This window comes from Ursus americanus, chromosome 34 (assembly GCF_024610735.1).
Source record: "Ursus americanus isolate L20-20 chromosome 34, mUrsAme1.1.p, whole genome shotgun sequence".
Classification (NCBI taxonomy): domain Eukaryota; kingdom Metazoa; phylum Chordata; class Mammalia; order Carnivora; family Ursidae; genus Ursus; species Ursus americanus.
Window position 1 is genome coordinate 17,511,426 of NC_142160.1, and position 21,859 is coordinate 17,533,284.

Sequence of the window (21,859 nt, forward strand, 5' to 3'; positions counted from 1 at the left end):
GGCTGTTCCAGAGAATCTAAACCATGGCTGGTACCTTGGTGGGGATGGATGAAAGGCTGGATTTAGCTGGAACCCTCTACCTCTCCTTGTAGTCCCAAGTTCTCTCTGCATTGCCTCTCCACCAGGGTAGTTAGTTGAACTTATGTGATGGCTCAGAGCTTCAAGAACCATACCAGAAATAACCACTCCTCTTAAAAGCTAGGCCCAGAGCTGCTACAGGGTAATGTCTGCCATTTTCTTCTGCTCAAAGAAGTCTCAATAGCTCAGATTCAAAGAAAGGGAAAAGAAACCTTTGGTGTCAATGAGAAGAGTGTCAAATAATTTGTTCCCATGTCTAGTCTTCCACAATAGTTTCTGTAGTTTTGAATATTTTCAAAATCAAAACTCAGGGTAGGGTAGGGAAACCTCAAATGAATATATATGGCAGGTTTTTGGGTGTGTATGTGTGAGTTATGTTCATACCCTAAGCTCCTAGAAATATAATTACTTTTTTTTAAAGATTTTATTTATTGATTTGCTAGGGAGAAGAGAGGGAGAGAGAGTGCACAAGCAGGGGGTGCAGCAGGCAGAGAGAGAAGCAGACTCCCTGCTGAGCAGGGGTCCTGACACGGGACTCGTCCATCATGACCTGAGCCGAAGGCAGACGCTTAACCCCCTGAGCCACCCAGGAGTCTCTAGAATTGCTTTCCATTTTGATAGACATTTCCAGGTTGCTCTCCCAAAAGAGTGTATCACTTTATTTGCCTACCAAACATGGATGAATGACTATATTCTCCATATTTGGTGGTAGTTTTAAAATATATTTACAATGTGACACCCCTCTTATCATAAGATAGTCTAACTCTTCCACATGTGGTGATTTGCTTCTAAAGAAGAAATGACAGCAGAAGTGACAATGTGTGATTTCCAAGGCTAGGTGGTAAAAGGCAAGGCAGCTCCCACCTGTATATACTGGGAGATACTCTGGGAGCCCTGAGCTGACTGGTAAGTGTTCGGCTAGGAGGGTGAGAAACTTTTCAGAGAGCTAAGCAGGGCACAGATATATAGATTTTTAAAAACCCATAAAACATAATAGCATAATATATAATAAATAAATATATGTAAATTCCCTATGCTTTTTTTCATCCCCATGACTTATTACTTCAACATAAGAATGTGAAAAATAGATATTTATTTGAAATTGTATATTCGGTGTTATTTGCTTTTATGCTAAATAAATGCTGTTATTTAAAAATAAAACAGTGATAAGCCTTGTTAGTGAAATTAGAAGTGATTAATAGTAGGACTAATTAAATAAGTAGTAGGTGTGAGAAAATATAACAGTATGTTATGATGTTTCTATCTTTTCATACAGTAATTTATTTGAATTCTTTTTAAAACTCTATTAGATTTAAAATTCTTTCAAGTTAAATTAATATACATTCTTAGGATACACAAATGCAGGACTTTTTTTTTTTTTAAGATTTTATTTATTTATTTGACAGAAAGAGACAGCGAGAGAGGGAACACAAGCAGGGGGAGTGGGAGAGGAAGAAGCAGGCTCCCAGCAGAGCAGGGAGCCTGATGCAGGGCTCGATCCCAGGACCCTGGGATCAGGCCCTGAGCCGAAGGCAGACGCTTAATGACTGAGCCACCCAGGTGCCCTAATGCAGGACTTAAAAAAAAAAAAAACATATTCAATAGGAATAGTAAAATATATATAATTCATTAAAAAATGAAATGTTTCTTTCTGTCCCAGTACAGTAGGATATTTTTACTCTGTTTCCTTTTCCAATAAGACTTCTCCAACTGCCTGAAGCCTGCAGGATATCCTTTTCCTTTCTTTTCTTTTCTTTTATGCAGTGGTGAAGCTGAATACAGTCAAAAATAAGATATATTTCAAGTAAGTCATGGGGATGAAAGTACAGCATCGGGAATATGGTTAATGATATTGTAGTACCTTCAGCACAGTAAGCATTTTGTAATGTATACAATTGTTGAATCACCTGGCCGTATACCTAAAACTAACATTATATGTCAAATATACTTCAATGAAGAATTTAAAAAATTTTAATGAGCAATGAAGAACTTATGGATAAAATATCAATACGTAGGGGAAAGAGGCTTCTAATAAAAAAATTTAAGAGATTACAGATATCCTAATTTCACCTTTTGAATGGAGAGCTACAAAATTAAACAAATGCCTTTCTAAATTTTCATTTTAATAAGAGAAAATTTATTCTCAACGTTCTCATTTAAAAAAGCAGCCATTGTCTTGGCTCTTTAATGGAAAAAAAGAAAAAAGAGAAAAAGGGTAAGATACACTTTGACTTGCAGTTCTGTTCTTATCAAGCCCACATTACACTAAGGCCTGGTGTCAGTCCAATGGGATGTTAGTCAAGCTAATATCCTCCCAGCAAAGGCAGTTGAGCATAGAATACTTAGGCTAATTGAATTTAAATTAAAAAAATAAAAATATAACTTAATAAGTTTCAGACATGATTGTTAGGCTGTAATGTATCTTAGGATATATGTGCTTATATTATAATACTAAACCAATATTATAATACCAATCCAATATCTATGTCACTTATACAAGATACAAGATTTTTGCTGTAACGCATTTTGCATGTCTTATATTTCGATACCTTTCACAAATCTTTCACACATTACACATATCTTGCTATACAGCTTCTAATTTTATTTAACCAGATATTAATAAATAGATACATATATGAAAAAAAAAGAATACTTAGGATTTTACTTACTAGCAACAGCAGGGCCTAGATAGTAGTGACCTAATGATGCCCATCTCCTCTGCACCTACAGACTTGTTCTGGGGACCCGCTCTTTGTCAGGACCTTTGCACTTCATCAGGAGAAGTTATCCCTATCTAAATTGTCCATTTCTAACACACTGAAGCCCATTAAATGTCATCACTAATTAAGCCCCTCTTTCTCAAGGCAAATGGTTTTAAAAGCACAGAGATCATTTGAACTTGTAAAATCAAAGGTAAATCCCAAACAAGTCACAGTTTTGGGAAAAAAAAATCGAAAAGGTCCTGTTTAACTTGAATGCTTTTTTTCTCATAGCACTTTTTTTTTTTTAGTTCTCAAGCTGATTCCAAACTAAGAACTGTGGTTTTTTTCCCACTGTAAGAGTTTTTGTTGAAACCTACACATAATATCAAACAATCAGGTGATAATCGGTTCATCTTTTATGAGGTGTCTTACGACCTCTTTAGAAATCATTAAGCCAGTTTTGGGGAAGGTCTGGCTGGATGAGTTCTGCTCTATGTGGCATCACCTGGAGTCACTAAACTATATGGGACATACTGTTTCCAAACTACATGGGACAAATTACATGGGACATACTGTTTGTCTCACACTTTGAAAATCTGATTTTAGGACATGCCAACATTTTTTAAAAATTTAAATTCAATTAGCCAGCATATAGTTTCAGTTTCACATAGCCAATACCATTAATTTCAGCTGCAGAGTTCAAAAATTCATCATTTGCATATAACACCCAGTGCTCATCACATCACCTGCCTTCCTTAATGCCCATCACCCAGTTACCCCATCCCCCACCCACCTCCCCTCCAGCGATCCTCAATTTGTTTTCTAGAGTTAAGAGTCTCTCATGGATTATCACCCTCTCTGATTTCTTCCCATTTGGTTTTCCTTCCCTTCCCCTAGATCCTCTGCACGATTTCTTACATTCCACAAATGAGTGAAACCATATGATAATTGTCTTTCTCAGATTGACTTATTCTCCTTAGCATAATCACCTCCAGTTCCATCCATTTGGATGTAAATGGTAGGTATTCATCCTTTCTGATGGCTGAGTAATAGTCCATTGTATGTATATGCCATGTCTTCTTTATCCATTCATCTGTCAAAGGACATCTCAGCTCTTTCCATAGTTAGGCTATTGTGGACATTGCTACTATAAACATCAGGGTACATGCATCCCTTCGGATCCTTACTTCTGTATCTTTGGGGTAAATACCCAGTACTGCAATTGCAATAGAGGGTAGCTCTATTTTTAACTTCTTGAGGAACTTCCATACTGTTTTCCAGAGTGGCTGTTCCAGCTTGCCTTCCCATCAACAGTGTAAGAGGGTTCCCCTTTCTCCATGTCCTCGCCAACATTTGTTATTCCCTGACTTGTTAATTTTAGCCATTCTGATTGGTGTGAGGTGGTATCTCATTGTGGTTTTGATTGGTATTTCCCTGATTCCAAGTGATGTGGAGCATTTTTTTATGTCTCTTTTGGCCATTTGTATGTCCTCTTTGGAGAAATGTCTGGTCATATCTTAGGGCAGGCCAACATTTTGACATCTTTCTCTGGCCAACATCAACGATAGCCATCTTGTAAGCATGTGAATCAGGGGGCAGGCTCCTTCCATTTAGTTTGTTTTTTAGACAACATATAAGCAATCTTTTACGTAATGTTTTCTGCAGTGTTATTAACATCTTCATAGAAATTAGATATTAGAAATTAGATGAGGATTTTGAGTTTTTAAATTTACACTTGCCTGGCCAGTTGTCTCAACATTATTCATTGACTGGTATGTATTTTACCAACTCTGGTGGCTTTGTACTGTGTCAATTTGGCCCAACTGGAACTGTGAATTACGCTTGCCATTACCCTTTTCCTTGAACAGAGAGTTAGCTTTTTATTTTTATTTTTTTATTTTTTTAAAGATTTTATTTATTTATTTGACAGAGATAGAGACAGCCAGCGAGACAGGGAACACAAGCAGGGGGAGTGGGAGAGGAAGAAGCAGGCTCCTAGCGGAGGAGCCTGATGTGGGGCTCGATCCCAGAACGCCGGGATCACGCCCTGAGTTGAAGGCAGACGCTTAACCACTATGCCACCCAGGCGCCCCAAGAGTTAGCTTTTTAAGTCTTTCTGGTGTTAAACACTTAAACATCTGGAACTCCACAACATTAAATCAGATTTTTATAATATTTCCCAGAAGGTCATGAAGCACATAGGACTTTGCCATGTTCCCTTGCCTTTGGTACCTTAGTTACTTCAGGTTTACTAGCTCTTCCTACAGTGGATTTGTAGAAGAAAGAGCAGGATTTGAAAAAAGGTCAGTTGCAGCATAGTCATTCATGTAGTAGAGGCTCCATATTTACTAGTTCTGCTCACGTATTCGAATTTAGTGGAAAGATTTGGTGTTTAGAGAAGTTGGAAGTGATGATGAATGGGGAATGCTGGTTTATCTCTGGCTTTCGATTTTCCATTTCCTCTGTTTTTCATGATTATGGGCACACCTTAGTTAGATCTGCCTGTTCACAAATGACAACAGAAAACCTGAGATTAAAACATTAAATGGAAAAAAAAAAACCATGACATTTATTTCCAAAGCAACTAGTTAATTGTCAGCAAGAAGAGATCACTGTTGGCGTGTTGGTTCAAGTGATGTAATTGTCACTCTCAGCAAAGGAATCACCTCTTCTTAGATTTAGCCTCATTTCTCGAATAAGACATCATCATAAATATGATATAGGATTCATTTCAAAAGATCAGACCTATTAAATCTGTACTGGAGACTGCTAGAAGATGTAATTTTTAAGTACATTAAACACTCTTAAACACATGACCCTCCTTTCCCCAGATACCTCTGAGAAAATGTAATTAAAATGTAGTCTGTGTTGTGATATTTTTTTGAAGGGAAAACTCATCAGATCTTTACAACATTAGAATATTGCATACCACGAGTGTTTGACTTTATTCCACTGGATTCGACAATAAGTGCATAGTACTTATCTCTGCTTATAATGGAGAACCTGAAATGTGTGAAGACATGCTTCAAATGATGAAGAAAATGTAAATGCATCTGGTTTAAGGGGAAATAGACTACCTGCTAATTGCTTCAAGAATTGAGTGATTTGGAAGACCTCAGGAGAGGGTTCATTTCTCTGATTTGCATACACTTGGCTCGTGCTACCTGGCTTACTACAAATGCCTTGATGATGTGTGTGTGGAGTGTTCCTCAACAACACCAGAGATTGAGAAGGATCCAGTGACCCTGGGGACCAGAGAGCTTCCTCCTGCTAAAGAAGCTGCCCCCTCAGTGATACCCAACCCTTAGGAGAGCAGACTTCATGTTTGATAAATGATCTGGTTTTCTTATAGGCCGTTGTTACTATTATTCTTATTTTTTTATTTGCCAAAAACTAATTGTCTTAATTTTCACGGTGATTTTGGAGAGCTTATTAGTTAACGTAACACATTTTACTCTTGTAGAGACCCTCTCTTAGTTTAATAAAGGGGTAGAAAAAGAAAATATTATTTTTATTCTCTTCCAGAGTTTTTAACACCTGGTGGTGTAAAGAATCAAGGACTCTTAAAACCACAACAATCAAATGCAAAGATGGCTCGTAGCCTGTCTTTTACGCAGGTGGAGAGCACGAACTCCCTAGAGGGAGGTGAATGGGACTAGAAAGCAAAGGGTGGAGAGAAATAACACAAAGAGGAGGAAGGAGATGGTGAGCACACATCCATACAGAACGAGGACAGAGGAGAGCTGCAGAGAAGGGAATAAAATAAAGATGGAGAAGAAATGATCAGACAGGGAATAAATGGGGACAGAAATAGGATAACACAGAAGAAAAGGAAGACAAGTTAACAAAAGAGGGGAGTAGATTAAAGGAAGAAAAGAAAGAACAAAAAAAGAAAAAATATGTAATATATACTTTAATATGGATTGTGCATCATAGTAAGCCACTTAAAAAAAAAACCTCCATTTTTGCCCCATTTTAAGTACATAGACTGCAATAAAAATCAGACCTTGCATTCTAATGCATGATTTTCTGAACTTCATAAACCTGTGTCTTCGATATTGAGATTAGCAAAGCTGGAGAACTAAAGTACTCTTTCCATTGCAGACGAAAAATATTTTTAAACGATACCTCAAAGTAACAGCCTCAAAGTAGATATACATGAGGATAATCAAAATGTTAGGATTTTTCATTTGTCTTGAGTACACAACCATGATTTGGAACAGCGTAAAGGGTTGAAAAGCATGTCAAGGATAAAATGCACTTTAAAAATTAAAAGATTCGTAAGGTTAACTTTCAGAGAAATCTGTTCAATATGAATGTAAAAATGAATAAAATATAAGGTCATAGGCAAATCACCCTGTTTTCATGAACCTTGATCATATAATAGAGGTTACATTTGTTACTGAAATGTGAATGGAGATGGAATTCAAGATAAGGTATTAATCATAATTAGAATAACTATGACAGGTCTGTGGTGACAAATACTTAACAAGTAGTAAGAATGCTTATTCATAACAAACCTCTTAATTCATTAAATTCTTTATTAAAAGGGCAACCTCTTAATAAGTTCAACATAAAGTTGGTATAACATGCTATTTGCATTTTCTCTCTTTTTATTTCCATTTTAGGGATGTATTGTTAAGTAATTGAGATAAATCATTTAAAACATATAATTACTTGGATATAGTCGCATAGTAATTCCCTAAGCAATTGTGCGGTTATAAGTTGTCAGTGTGCATATTAATTTATCATACCCACCAGCCTCATCTTCATTGATTTGCTACTAGCTGTTAGAAAAACAGATTAAGAAGCACATGCTGTCCTTCTCTGAAAGTTTCATTGAGGCACAAGGAGGGCAAACACTGCTTTCCAATTAGAATCCTGCTGTTTGCCAGGACTTGACAATGACTAATTACAGTTCTAAATGACTTAATATGTTTGAATGCATGATTATTTATAAATACATTTTAAGATCTGCATAAAATAATCGTGTCTGTTTTAAATATGAAAGGCTACTTTTTGTACAACGGGCAAAGACCTGTTGAACACCTGAGGTCAAAGGAAAAAAGACGTCCTAATGTTACCGTTACAGCTCACCTCGTCAGGCACCACCTTGCAAGAGGAAACAAGAAAGAACGAGTTGTTCACGCAAAGGAAGTTGTACAAGGATAAATGCTACGTTTAAATCTCAGCTCTCCTGAGTATAAAATTTACCAACCACCACAGGATTTTGGGAGGGACTCAAGGTTCTTAAAACATATAATTACCTTCTTAGCATTGTTGCCAGAATGAAAAGCTTAAAAACATGTAAAGTACAGCACGTTGACCACTGCGTTGGACTGAGTAAGCATTCAATAAATTTTCATTTTTATTGTTAGTATTGGAGCGATAGTTACAACAGTAACAATCGTTAGCTATGTGGCAGGTCTGGCTGGAGAAGAATTTGTGGATACATAAGTGAATTTTGAAACCTTTTATGGAATTCTTTTGGTCATCAGTCACTCCTTGATAAGCTTCTATGAGTCAGGCACTGTGCTAGGCATGCAAAACAAGACGGACACCACGCACAACCATCAAATTTGTTTCCATCGCGCTGTAAGTCAGATAGACAAAGAGAACAGAGTGAAGTGGATTTCTGAGTGTTTTGTCAATAAACTACCTTCTGCCTTTAAAATATGTATGAGTAGAGAAACTATTATGTTAAGCAACACGTTTGCACACCAAGGTTTAGCAAATGTTAACTTTTCTTCTATTTTGCATACACCTCTGTGAAAGACGCTCTGACAGGGGCCCCCACTGATTTCCCACCTCCTGGCATCCAGGCCTTCATGTAATCCCCTCCCCTTGAGTGCAGGTAGGACATGTGACCTGCTTCCAACAGAGTATGACAATGGTGATGAGCTAGACCTCCAATGATTATGTTATGTTACGTAAGACTCCATCCTAGCAGACTCAAGTGAGTGATTCTCCTTCCTGGCTTGATGAAGTAAGCAGGCATATGGAGGAAGCCCACATGGCAAGGAACTTGAGTCAGCTTCTAGGATCTGAAAGCAACCTCCAGCCAACAGCTAACAAAATGCTGGGGACTTCAGTCATGCATCCACGTGGAAATAAATTCTGGTAACATCAGAATGAACTTGGAAGCAAAATCTTCCCCAGTTGAACTCTGAATGAGAATACTGCCCACCTGACACCTTGAATGCAGGCTTGTGAGGCCCTGAACGGAGGACCAGCTAAACCATGCCCAAACTCTTGGTCTATGGAAACTGTGACATAATGAGTATGTGTTGTCTTAAGCCACTGAGTTTGTGGTAATTTGTTACATAACAACAGAAAAACTAATAGAACTAATGATATTACAAATGCCTCAAAAAAACACCGTGGCTCTCAATTTGGCTATGTATTGAAAAAATTTTAGAACTGCAAGAGTTATTTGGTATACGCTTCTTGCCTTTAAAAGGGGAAAGATTTAAATAACTCTCGGAGAAATGTATCAGTATCATGACAAAAAGCTCAATACCTTACCCAGGAATCATTCAAGTGTTTAATGGGTCTTGCTGACTTAGATTTTTTATGTTATCTCATCTACAGAGTTAAAACCCATTTCATTATAAAAATTTTTTTCTCTAAGTTTTCTTTTTTTGACCATATAAAATAGGTATTTTCTAGTCTAGAAACTTTATATTTTGGAATTCTATCAATCATTTTGTCCTCCAGGATTAAGAATTCTGATTATTTTAGTATTTCCTTTTCATTATGACTCATTTTTCTAATTTTTATTATTCATTTATTATTTCTTTTTTACAGAGAGAGTGAGAGAGAGAGAGCATGAGTCGGGGGAGGGGCAGAAGGAGAGGGAGAGAAAGAATCTCAAGCAGACTCCCCACTGAGTGAGGAGCCTGACACAGGGCTTGATGTCACGACCCTGAGACCTGACCTGAGTTGAAATCAAGAGTTGGACACTTAAACAACTGAGGCACCCAGGTGCCCCATCATTATGACTCATTTTTTAAAATCATCTTTTCTGTTCTCTGGAATTCCCTATACTTGGTGTCTTCTCTTTGCTTTTTTAGATTCACTCTTCATCCTTCTCCGTTCTGCTACTCTGGGCCCCAAGAGTTGACTTATATGGACCATAGATAATAATGGGTAAACTTTTCCAGTGATAATCATTTCAATTTCTTTAACTCTTTTTCTAATATTTCAGTCTTTAGGTATTATCTACTGACAGTCTATATATTTTGGTTCTCTTACACACCACTGCCCCTCCAACATATACTTTTATTCCTTTATCTAAACAAATTATATATAATCCTGTTTTTATTAGATAGATATTCTGTGTTTACATGATGATACCTACATAAATATTATTCACAATGGAGTACATCAAATCCTATGATTACCTTTCCTTTCTTGCATGCTTTTCCCCCCTAGAGTTAATGATTTCATCATTTTGTCCATATTTTGTTCATTTCTATGAGTCAATTACCAGTTCATTCCCAAACTTTCTAAAAGAAGAAAAAATCTTTTGATATGCCCAAATATATCAGACATATAGTTTATTTATTTATTTTTTTCTGGGATATATCCCTCCTGGAGCTCACTTTCCTCCTGCTCCACTCTGGACTGCTGCACAATTGTCATTCTGAGAATCTTCTTCCACTGTCATCCTGAGATCCCTTTTACCCTTCTAGTTCTTATATCCTCCATTTTCTGATCCTATACTCTTTCTTTCTTGGTTTGCTTTCTTCTTTTAGTGGAATATATCCTCTAAGAGCTTTTTGAGAAAGGGAACATGAGAACAAATTTGGGGAACATTCAATATCTGTAACTCCCCACCCCGTCACTTGATGGATAGTTTTTCTGGGTATTGAAAACTAAACTGGAAGCCATTTTTCCTCAGGATTTTGAAGACATTCCTCCATTGTCTTCTAGTTTCCAATGTTGCAGTGTGAAATTCAATGACATTCTAATAATTGATCCTTTCTGAGTTGTTTTGTTTGGTTACATTCAATAGCTTTCAGAATTTTCTTTTTCTAATGTACTGAAATTTCACAATTATGTGCTTCGACATGGGATAAGTGGGTCTTTTTTTTATTTACTGTGCTAAACCTTCAATAGATTCTTCAGTCTGGACTTAACATTCTTCAGGTCTAGGTATTTAAAAATGTTTCTTTGATGATTTCATCCTATCTCTTTTCTCTGTTCTTTCAAGAAGTGCTTAAAGGTTATATAAATATTGTCTATGTGGATAGACTGATACTTTGTTTTTTCTTTTCTCTCTTTGTTTTACCAACTAGAATATTTCCTCAGATTTAACTTAGAACTCTTCTTTGAGTTTTTAGTCTCTCCTATGCTTATAATTTTTAATACTCTTGTTGACAGAATGTTTCCTCTTATAGCCTTCTATTCTTGTTTCATGGAAGGAGTATCTTATTTCTCTGAGGGAAATAATTATGGAGTTCTTTGAATACGCTTTCGCTAGTGAGGTTTTTTTAATGCCCTTTGATTTCTTTTTATTTATTTCTTTTTATTTTGGTCTCTGGCTTTCACTTTGAGGCTTTCCTCAAATGTCTGATGATCTCTTACTGTCCAGACTGAGGCTTTAAAATGATAATCGTAATTTCTGTGTGAATGTGTGGGGCTTGGGGTTTTACTGACCAGTGATCAGGATTTGGGTAGATGTGACCACTCCCAAATATCAGTATATATAAGTTTGTTCCCCTTGGTCAAGTTTGGCTCCTCAGAGAAAAATTCTCCAGCATTCTGTACAGGGGAATATAACTGTATGCCAGTATTCACAAATCTAGCATGGGAAAGGGATTAAGGAGTTTATTGTTCTATATGTCAAATTTTTCTTGATCCCTCTATTTTCAATACAACACCTCATTCCAGCCCACAGTCAGCCTTGGTGCTCCTAAGTCCAAAGCTTTTCTGATTTGGGCTCTTTGTTGTAAAACATACTCCCTTCTACCAGTATGGTGGAGGAGTTGTTGTCTGGCTACTTGGGGCAGAGTAAAAGATGTGATAAGTGAAAGGAAGGGTGCCTAAATCATCCCTGCCCGATAGAAAATAATTTGTACCACAAATGTGAGCCTCATATGTAATTTTAAGTGTTCTGGTCACTTTTTTTTCAAGTTTTAAAATAAAGTGAATTAATTTTATCAATATTGTTTATTTAACCTAGTTTACAAAAAATATTGTCATTTCAATGTGTAATCAGTATAAAAACATCAATGAGATATTCAATCTGCTCTTTGTCATACATTTTTCATTTTCAGGATTTACATCTCAATTGGGACTAACCAGATTTCAAGTGCTCAAGAACCACATAAGGCTAGGGGGTATGGTAACGAACATTCCAGTTCTAAGGGGTATGAAGTAAAGCTATAAAACGCTTAGCAGAAAACAGGATAAAATCTGTGCAACATTGGGATACATAAAGATTTCTTAGATAGGCAACACAAAGCAAAAAACAAAAAAGAAAAAAATATATAAATAGACCTCATCAAAACTAAAAACCTCTGCTCTTCCGAAGACACAATTAAAGGAAATGAAAAGACAAACCACCCACTGAGAGAAAATATTCACAACACATATTTGACAAAGGGTTTGTTTCCAGAATATACAAAGAACTCTTACAACTCAATAAGAAGGCAAACAATCCAATTGGAGTTTCCTATTGCCTGGCCTTTCTAGGGTTCCCTGCTGGGCTTTGCCTGCTCTTGGGGGGTTTCCATCCCTATGAGTTTAGATCCCATCTTTTCTCTGGTGAGCTAAATCACTTAGCACTGGTTATGTCTCCTCTCTTCAATTTCAAAAAACTTGTTATCTCTTCCATCTTTTCCCTCCTGTTCTCTTTGCTTTTATGAGTTTATGCATTCTTTACTATCATTTTCTTGAGGTACCAAGAAGGAGGAAGATAAGATAAATACTCATGTTTAATTTATCATATTTAACCAGAAGTCTTATCTTAGATGTACCTTTAACAAAATATTGTAATGCTTTTGTCTAACTACCTGTTACCCCAAGAGATTTTGAACTCCTCAGGAACGGTGATGTTATTTTGTTCTTTTGTCCCCAGTACTCAGCACCAAGTGGTTATGGGGCAAATGTTTGTTGATTGAATGAATGACTGTCCATTTTATACGCACCTGTTTATTGTCCTTTCTCACTGTAAAATATAAGTTCCATGAGAGTAAGGATGCTGCAGATCTTCTTCACCATAGAATCCCTGTTGTCTGAAACAGTGCCTGTTCACAGCAGGTGCTAAACAATTATTGAAGGATGAATAAATGAATGAATGAGTTTTTACAATTTTATAAACTTCAACACATATTTAAATTTTTTCTATTTTACCATTTTATTTAATTAGCAGGAATATACATAGTATACATAATATACTTCTAGACACTTAATTGTATCTTTTCATACAATTTGCTGCTCAATGTCTATGATTGGATTTGTGTGCGTTGTTAGTTTGACTATTCAGAAATTATCATGGTGCCCTCAGTGACAGTATTAAGTAGTCAATCCAATCAATTCATTAACATGATTAAAATAATTAGACATCAATTGGTCAAGAATTCAGAATTCCATCATTATAGAAGGCAAAAAAAAAAAGAAAGAAAGGACAAAAGGATTCATATAGACATGGGCTTCGTTATTCTGTGGTACTATTTGCCAGGCATTAAAAGCCATATACTTACTTAAGCCATTCCAGTGCTGTTTCAGCATCTACCACACTATAATGGAAAACATCTTATCTAAGCTCTAATAAGTTTAATTCATCTAATTGTTATTAAGAATCCCCTCCCCTCTGGGACACCTGGGTGGCTCAGGTGGTTAAGCATCTGACTTCAGCTCAGGTCATGATCCCAGAGTCCTGGGAATCAAACCCTGTACTGGGCTCCCTGGTCAGTGGGGAGTCTGCTTCTCCCTCTCCCTCTCCTTCTGCCTCTCCCCTTGCCCCCTCATGCATGCTCTCTCTCTCAAATAAATAAATAAAATCTTAAAAAAAAAAAAAAAAGAAAAGAATCCCACCCCTTCCAACAGTCTTCTGCAAGACGCTACCACAATTTTCTTCTTTCAGTATTTCTCAGGAGAATAGGGAAAACCCCAGCTTTTCCAAGTTTATATTTCATCGCATTAAGCTCAATCTCTTTTGCCAACCAAAACCTTTCCATTTCATTTATTCGCATATACAAACGCCCCCTGCAAAAGATTTTTGATGATTTAAACATTGTCACTTAACACTAACTTTAAAAATCCCACTTTTTTCTTAATATGACTGAAATCATGGATACAAATACAAATAAATATTTACAGTAGTACCTTTCAAACAACAAAGATCTTCAGAATTTTGTTATCTTAAATTAACATACAGACATTCTTGGTATATGTTAAGCTCTAAATCCTCGATTAGGTAAACCGTCCTGGGAGATAAGGACAATTGAGGTCTAAAGTTATAGGGTTGTGTTGGTTTTGTTTTTCCTAAGAAGCAGTTGAGAAGCCAACAATGTAGAATTAAAAAAAAAAAAAAAAAGGTGGATCAGGTCCTAGGAACTCATTAGGCTATTTCACAGATTCCCAAAACCATACGACTCATGGCTTTGGAAACTATTCTTCTCCTCCTTTATGGAATGATTCCTTCAATCCCAAATTAAAGGGCACACTGAACTTGACCACCATTGTATAAAATAAAATTTGATGAATTACGTTCAAAGAATAAATTATGCATTAAGATCCGTCTTTAGGAAGGCTCATTTTAAAACAAAGGTGATTTGTAATTCCACAGTACCATATATCTCACAATTTTGTCTTGGTTAGAAAATGGCCCAAACGTGGCTGGGCATGGATTGTACCTGTGAAGTGCTGCATTACCGATCAAATCTAGCTAAGGCGATGAACTTCATTGGCAATTTCTAGTAAGTAAGAAAACCTTCTCTCTAGAAGGCTTTCCTTTAGCCGAGGGAGCCACGTCGCATTTCTGGCTCTTTTCTCTTTACAAGATTAGTTAAGTCTCAGTTTCTTCTTTCAAAGAGGAAGTTTGGGGTTTTAAGGCTTTGCTCTGTGACTTCAAGGAGCTATGGTAGAAATGCAAGTTTGGCTTTGGTTGAAGGGGAAGAGCCCAGAGTTTATAAATGTCACAGGTATTTCCAATAAATTGGAGGTCACCAGAAAAGATGTTAGGATAATAAATCTAGCCTCTAAGTATACACTCCCTTTACCCAGCGGGGAGCCTCCTGGGATCATTTGTCTGCTGTTCATTATCTTGTCTGCATTATTCAACAGCTCTGTTCTTGCTCAATGGGCTTCAGAGAGCTTTTAACAGCTGCAGCAACCTCCAATTTTTACTTAAGTTCTCTTTCTCTTTGTAATAGGGAAAAAAAAAAAAAAAAAGAAACCCAGCCCACCTCGAAGAACTGGAAAAGAAAGAAAACCTGTCTTTGATGCCCACGATCTACCTACATAATTGAACCCATGTTGTTATTTATTTCACGTTAACTCTATCAATGTTATAATGTAATATTGGGGATGCTAAGAGAGAAAACATACATTTAAATACTAAGAATATGAGGGTTTAAAAAATCCCAAACCATCTAAATTACATAACGAAATGGCAAAAAAAAAAAAAAGCCATTCAATTTTTTTTCTTTCTACTGAAGTGTATGATGCTAAGTGAAATAAGTCAGTCAGAGAAAGACATATACCATATGATTTCACTCATCTGTGGAATTTTAAGAAACAAAACTATTTCATTTCTTAGAGATGCTAAGATTAGCTCTATTTTACAAAAAAAAAAATCCTCTTTTGTACATGACACACCAAGCAAGTCTTTTTAAATCACCAAATAATCTACTATGGGATTAGAAGAGAGAATAAGCTTTGGAGGAAGGGGGGAGCCAGTTTATAAATGCACCAGGTAAAAACCTCTGCATTGGGATTTGTTTCAATTAGGACATACTTAGCTGCTCTCAGGTAAGCTGGTTTTCAGGAAGATTGACCTTATTGTCAATGATCATGATCTGCTTGAATAGGACTCCCTTGAATCTAACTAATCTGAAGATATGGTAGTAACATACAGCATGTTATATATATCACCCAGATGATGGAGAAACTGCAAGAGTTTTTGCAATGACCAGAAGAAGGAAACCTACCTGAAAATAAAAATACCTGGTGACAAGAACTGCTAGAAATGGCTAGGTAGATCGTGGGCATCAAAGACAGGTTTTCTTTCTACCAAATATTGACTCTTTCACCCAAGTTATGTGAGTTTTCAGAGGACTCATGAACACTTTCTAATCAAGACAATGAAGACCCACTATGATCAATGTGTACAGGCCCTAACATCTACAGATAAAGAATCTAAAAAGGCTAAGGTGAATGGAAAGCTTCTCAACAAAACAGCATTTAAAAATAAATCTGGTTCAGGAGGCCTGGGTGGCTCAGTCAGTGAAGTGTCTGTCTTCGGCTTGGGTCATGATCCCAGGGTCCTAGGATCAAGTCCCCCATCAGGCTCCCTGCTCTCTGCCTGCCACTCCCCCTGCTTGTGCTCACTCTCTCTCTGCAAATAAATAAATAAATAAATAAAGTCTTAAAAAAAAATAAAGCCCATTTGTTAAAAAAAATAAAAAAATAAATCTAGTTCCTGTCATTCATAAGGAATTACTTAGTTATCCATTGATAATGTGATTTGTGATTGAAACTACATGATCCTCCATTTTTCTGTAAAGGCCATGCTTTGGACTAAAATGTGTTCAGGATGGGAGTAGGCGGAAGGAATACTTGTGGACAAAATAAAGACATTTAAACTTGCTCCTGTGGCCCCGAGATTCTCTGATCTGCAGCAAGAGAATAAGGTCTGCAGAGGTGACAGTCCATGTCCAGAATGGAATGTCTTGATCTATGTATAATAACAAGGGACTGCAATTTCCTAGCATTAGATCATCATATTAAAAACCGAGGGAGCTTTTCAGCACCACCATTTGATCAGATTAAGATCCTTAGTGTTGTACAAAACACAGCTCGTTAGCCACCCAAAGTCTGAAAGCATCTCTAAAGTGGCATAGAAATGCTAAGTAGTCTCAGACACCTGGACAATGCCTGACATCCCAGTAAAAACCAAAGACCTCCTCAATTATCAAGATATTTGTTACTGAGGAAAATCTAATAAGCTGACTCTGTGATTGAGAAATATGTAAATAAATGCCTGAAACTTTAAGGCGAACGCTCCGTGGAGTTTTATCTGGGCCTCCCAAAGCACATTAAATACATGAGAACAAATATGACTTTTGTCTTTTGCTTTCTAAGATATAAGAATAGCAGCACAATAAAACTGTAAAAGCTATATGCTGCCGTTCAGAAGTATTTTCTGAATTATTAAACATCCCAGATTTGAAGCTGCTTTCTCCAACTATTAGAATTCAGTATGCAAAATAGCGTTTATTCTTGAATGTCAGATACAATTTTGCATTTGCTTTATGTATTATTCCTTTTCTTAGACAGTCAATCTTGCAATTCAATGAATGATTCTCATCATTACCATCCCTTGGTATGCAGTCAGTGCATAATGAGAGGTTTAGAATGCGACACCATCAAAGCAGCTCCAACCTTACAAAGTGGGCATCTAGAATGACTCTGTGAAAATAACTTTAATGTTTTGTTTTTGTTTTCAATCTCACCAACGCTAGAGTTAAATCTTGGGTTTCAACTCTCAGGGAAAAGATAAATAATTCGCCAATATATTTTCCTGGCTGATTTCGACACTGCCTGCCAACCACGACTATTTATATAACAATAAGAAAAAAAGAAGACTCTCCCATATGTGACATTTTTACCCCAAATATCTTTTTTTTTTTTTAAGATTTTATTTGTTTATTTGACGGAGAAAGACACAGCCAGCGAGAGAGGGAACAGAAGCAGAGGGAGTGGGAGAGGAAGAAGCAGGCTCCAAGCGGAGGAGCCCAATGTGGGTCTGGATCCCAGAACGCTGGGATCACGCCCTGAGCCGAAGGCAGACGCTTAACGACTGAGCCACCCAGGCACCCCCAAGCCCAAATATCTTTTAAAAAACCTTCCAATGTAAGAAAAGCTCTGATGTAATTAGGGAGAAAAGAGGGCATTAGAAATTCACAATTTAAGAATAAATAAGTGTAATAAACCATATGATGTTAAACCGACTTTTTACTTTTGCAGGTTTACAAATTGCTCTTTATCGTTTGCACTCTTTAAGAAGGTGCCCTGGCTTCAGGATAACTGGAAACATCCTTATTCAGTTTATTCCTTAATATCAGTGGTTTCTGCTTCATTTTGACTTCCAGATCACTCCAAGGAAATCACAGGGATTTTTTTGGAGGGGTGTGTAGGGTGGGGAGGGTGATGTCCTTGAGACAGTTCATGCTTGCCTTTATGTATTTACTTTGCCCAGATAGTTGTGTGTGTGTGTGTGTGTGTGTGTGTGTGTGTGTGTAGCAAATTGTTGATAACAGCAGGCATCACTATGTGTCCAACAAAGGCATGAAGCACTGGCTAAAGACCTGCAAAGTATAATTCAATCCCTGTCCATAGAGGTGGCTCATCCATGAGACATAACTGTGTTTCAGAAGGGACTCCAGCATCTACTAAATATTACAGCAGGGATCAGCAAACTTCAGCCTGTGGGCCAAATCCCGCATGCCACTTATTGTACAATATGTAAGCTAAGAATGATTTTTCATATTTAAATAGTTAAAAAGACAAAAAGAAAAAAATATTCATGACACGTAAAGTGATAGACAATTCTAATTTTAGCATCTACAAATAAAGTTTTATTGAGACACAGCCATGCTCACTCATTTACACATTGTCCATGTCTGCTTTTGAAGTCAATGCCAGGATAGTTGCTACAGACACCATCTGGTCTGCAAAGTCTAAAATATTTACTCTCTAGCTCTTTACAGAAAGAGGGGCTAGACTCTATACTAAAGGTAAGAGGAATTTTATTCTATCTAAACTACTGTAGTTCCAAAACATTCTAGAAATTGATTTCATTCCTCACCATTGTTTAATCATTTGTGTATTTTTATTTTATTTAAAGAAGTTTCTTCCTCTCGAGGAAATATATTGCCCATGTCAAAAGTTTTTAAAATTCGTGATTGCTAGAAGAGTAGCACAAAGATTAGCACTTTTTTTTTCCTTATTTCTTGTCTTTGAAAAAAAATTCTCTTCCTATCTCTCTAAATTTTATAAAATCGACCTCTATAATGGGAAATTCCACAACCCTTAGAAATGAATAAAAAATACTAGCTTCTTCTCAGGCAGTGCCAAGAGTCCTATAATATATATACTTTCCCAAACAAGGCTGACAAACTTGGCCACTGAAGCAGCTGTAAAAATGGAAATGCAATCACAGAAGGAGTTATCAGCCTTATGAATTGAGGCGTCTTGACACTACTTGACATTCATTCTCAATTACCAAGTTCAGGCTTCTTGCCTTCATTGAGCAGCACTACAGAGCACCTCACATAAATGAGTGGATTCTGGGCAGCCATGATGGTGTAAGTAGCATGCTTCACTTCTTCAAAGGACTTGGGTCAGCCAACAAAGCTCTGAGCATTAAATTATTTCTGACAGCAGCCACGGGCTGTTAGAATGTAACCTGCCTCTCTGTTTCAGATGTTTATCTTGGAAGAGACCACTCACATCTTTATTGCAATCGTAAAGTCTGTTGTAATGATAAAAATAAAAAAAAGACATTTTACCTGTACCTACACACTAGAGCAGAGCTCTGGATGTATTAATTGCCTTCTTTCACACTTTCTTCACTTCTGCGTTGTAAGGTGAGACTTGTAGAGAGTACAAAATGGAGAAGAGTTGCTATGGAATCAACAGGAGTCCGGGATGAATCGGATAACTTGTCTCCCCAAGAATATGGATGGATGAGTAGGGAAAGTCATGTCTATCCAGACATGCATGTTTTTGTTGCAAAGCATTTATAGTAAGCTCATGATTTATAAGATAAAGAAATATCTATGGCTTCTTTGGCATTTGACATTTCATAAAATCATACAATGTTAGAACCCAAAGGAATTGGTATTTTATATATTCAACTTTTTATTGAACGTCTAATATACATTAGACAATGTGCTAAACAAATACACATATAACTTCCAGTTGTGTTCAATGCTCTTAAGGGAAGGAACGAAGTACTTTAAGAGGCTAGTGGGAATGGTCTACATCAGGTTGGGGGTGAGGAAGTGTTAAGGAAGCTTTCTCTGAGGAAAGGGCATTTCAGCTAGGTTGTGAAAGAAGAAATGATGCCAGGCAGGAAAAACGTTCCATGACTAATGGCCAATTCCCACTGGGGAGGAATGTGGTCCTATTTGGGTCAATAAAGTTTAGAGATATATTCCATCATTTTGATCCCAACAACATGAATTATATTCCACTTCCCAGGAAGGTATACTGATTGAAATTGAGATTTTAATTTTTAAGAAACAAGTGTGTTATGAGCTACATTATTTAATTTGTAATTGTACACTTAGTTGATTAAATCATGTGATTAGTAGAAAAATTAAAGTTCTAGAAAATGCCTGACATGAAGTCAACAAGATGTGTTCATTATCTGTATTTTCTCAGCTTTTCAGTGTTATCCTATTCATAGCAGGAGATTATAAGGTATGGGGATAGGAATTTGCTTCCTATCTGTGCCCACATTATGACCAAGATCCTTTGGCTCTAGAAACCATTTGCCCGGGATGGTGCTCAGGTAGACCTGAAAATTCCAGGGCCATGTTGCAACCTTATGTCCTATAAAACCACATATGACAAGAGACTCATTTCTTTCTCTAATGTAGAGCTCCAACAAATAAATCGCTAAGGAAAAGGCCAGCAATTCAATGGGGGAAAAGTGAATAAAGGATTTAAAGGGACAGTTTACAAGAAATACAAACAGCCTTGAACATGAAGAGATGTTCAACCCCCACTCTCAATAAAAGAAAGCCAAATTAAATTATATTGAGATACCATTTTCAATGGCTCAATTAAGAAAGGTGAAAACGCTTGATAATGTTGAATTACAGCAAAGGTTTGGGGGACTTTCACCTTTATTGTTGATGAGAATACAAACTGGTACTCTATTTGTGAAGAAATTTATAATATGTATGCGAATGAAAATGGACATTTCTTAACTGAGCAGTCTCCGTTCTAAAAGTTCACCTTATAGCTATCTCTCCACTTCGTAAAAGAAAGCATAATTGTGAAGATATTGTAGTAGTGTTTTTGGTAAAAGAAATAAAAACTGAAAGCAACCAAATTGCTCAAAAGTTGGGTTCTGGGTAAATACAATACACTGTCCAGATGATGAATAACTATGCAGCCATTAAAAGAGTAAGGTAGAGGGGCGCCTGGGTGGCACAGCGGTTAAGCGTCTGCCTTTGGCTCAGGGCATGAACCCAGCGTTATGGGATCGAGCCCCACATCAAGCTCCTCCGCTATGAGCCTGCTTCTTCCTCTCCCACTCCCCCTGCTTGTGTTCCCTCTCTCGCTGGCTGTCTCTATCTCTGTCGAATAAATAAATTAAAAATCTTTAAAAAAAAAAAGAGTAAGGTAGATGTAGCCCTGTTTGTTGATAAGACCAGCAGCATATTGTAAATGCAAAAGGCAAAATCTGTATTTTTCTAAAGGTGAACGTGTGTGTGTGTGTGTGTTATGGGTTGAATTTTTGTCCCCCCAGACTCATATGTTGAAGCCCTAACCTCTAATACCTGAGGATATGGCTGTATTTGGAGATAGGACTTTTAAAAGGGTAATTAAGTTAAAATGAGGCCATTAGGTTGGGCCTCAATCCAACCTTCTGATGTCTTATAAGAAGAGATCAGGACACAGGGAGAAACACGAGGGACACACAGCCACAGAGGAAAGACCATGTAAGGACACTGTCAGCAGGTGTTCATCTGTGAGCCAAGGAGAGAGGCCACAGGAGAAATCAAATCTGCTGAGACCTTGATCTTGGACTTCTAGCCTCCAGAACTATGAGAAAGGAAATTTCTGTTGTGTAAGCCACCCGGTCGATGGTATTTTGTCACAGCAGCCCCAGC